The sequence below is a fragment of the Sinocyclocheilus anshuiensis genome, unplaced genomic scaffold (genome assembly GCF_001515605.1).
Source record: "Sinocyclocheilus anshuiensis isolate Anshui unplaced genomic scaffold, SAMN03320099.WGS_v1.1 scaffold1153, whole genome shotgun sequence".
Classification (NCBI taxonomy): domain Eukaryota; kingdom Metazoa; phylum Chordata; class Actinopteri; order Cypriniformes; family Cyprinidae; genus Sinocyclocheilus; species Sinocyclocheilus anshuiensis.
This window is the reverse complement of record NW_015557158.1, coordinates 348,211-350,159: the sequence shown is the minus strand read 5'-3', so window position 1 is coordinate 350,159 and position 1,949 is coordinate 348,211.

The following is a 1,949-nucleotide window of genomic DNA, read 5'->3' as shown; positions in this document are numbered from 1 at the left end:
ACGTTAAAACTGCAAATAAAAAAAAAAAATGCTCCCGCAAAAAAAAAAAAAAAAAATACTATAATAGTGTATACATACTAATTCGACACCGGTGTTTAATGGAGATTAATAAAGAAGAGGGATGCATTCTATACAATAATATGTCAGAGAACTGATTTGAAAAATAATACTTTTGCAGTGAATGTCAGAATCCCTCAATGGATATTCACAAAGTTCAGTTTGTGAACAAACAGTTCAGGACCTGAAGTCAAGATCATATTTAACTGAAGTAAATAAAGAGTCTGAACCACGAGAGATGTACTGCTCATCCCTTTATTAGGATAATCATTTACCGGCACTATTCATCTGGCACAAAGACGACACTGTGTCACTTAACTGTAGGATGTCACCTCCAGTTATTACAGACAAAATCTATCATTCACCTTTTGTCTGAACCCTACCTTTTACCCCTCTCTCTTTTCTTCCTCATTCCATCCGGACAGGTCACAGTCAATCACGAACACAAATGCCTGATACCGTGCATAGAAAAGGGCACTCGAGTGCTTGGTCAGAGAGCTTCCTGAACTTCTCCAGCACTGACGCTCAGATGAGAGTCACAAGAAGCAGCAGCAATTATCATAATTATTCCTTTTTAAGAGCTCAATTAAGCGAGCAGCTCGATGACTGAACACATTCATTTTTATGTTGGCGTCAGAATGATTTAATGGTTTATTAATCACACGGGAGGCAGGATAGAGGACATATGCTACCTCTGCCCATTCCTTTAGCCCGTCCCACCAGCCACCCATTCCCACTGTGTGCCACTGAAATAGGTTTCTGGACGCTGACTGGGCACACAGAACTCAGATGTGTCTGATCAATGTAGCCGACACAAAAATGACTCACATATAATTATTCAGAATTAATGTAAATAGAAATCTGACACGTTTCACCTTTACTTTATATTCATATATCAAAAAGATCAATAATTCACCTCTGGACATACTAATCAGTGCATTTTAAAGCTGAAGTTTCCTGCAAAATGCTAATAAAAAGCCAAAGCAAAGTATACTTTTAACTCTTTAAACCCTATAAAGCCTACTGAATCATTTTGATACATAAAGACAGCTAAATTCTCAACAAGATCAAAACTTTGCTGAAAGACTTGTTGTACAAAATATACGCCGTCATGTTGTCTGATTGAAACGTTTATACTTTTCCTTTTCTTTTCTTTTTTATCAAGTAAAAGGCCTTTTAGTATAATTGTAAAAATGTCCAGACTCTTTGAGGAGAAATCTTTTCTGATTTGTATAAAGTAAATGTAAGAATAACTTCTATATTGCTAGTAACATGAAAACTAGTAAGATTAAAATTTACTGGACTGAATCAACTTAGGTTTACTTGATTATCCATGCATAATATTTTAGAAAAATCATATTAAAATGTGAGCATCCAATACGATACATTAGACTTTTGAGGAACGTTTTTTGGTTTATTATTATCTCTCAATCATCATCATTATAAATTATACGGCATAGTACTATGTTTTGTCCACTTTAAAAAAAAAGCTACAAATTTCCATAGTGTCACTATATCATACAATAGCAGCCATAAAAGCCTGATGTATGAAATATTATACTAAAAACAACAACAACAACAACATACGAATGCCTATTTTGTCAAAAAAAGTTCCAACCATTCCAATAAATAAATACATAAATAAATAATTATTATTATTATTATTATTATTATTATTATTATTATTATTATCATTTTGTTATCAGTCTTCAGCTCTTTTGCTAACAATCAGACATCATGTAGTCATACATATGAGGCCTTCTCAAATTAATTAGTCTTTAGTAGCATTACTGCTCATCAAAAAGCCCTCAAATGCTCTTGATTTGTCCCTGAGGGTGTGTGTGTGTGTGTGTGTGTGTGTGTGTGTGTGTATGTCTGTTAATAATACAGGA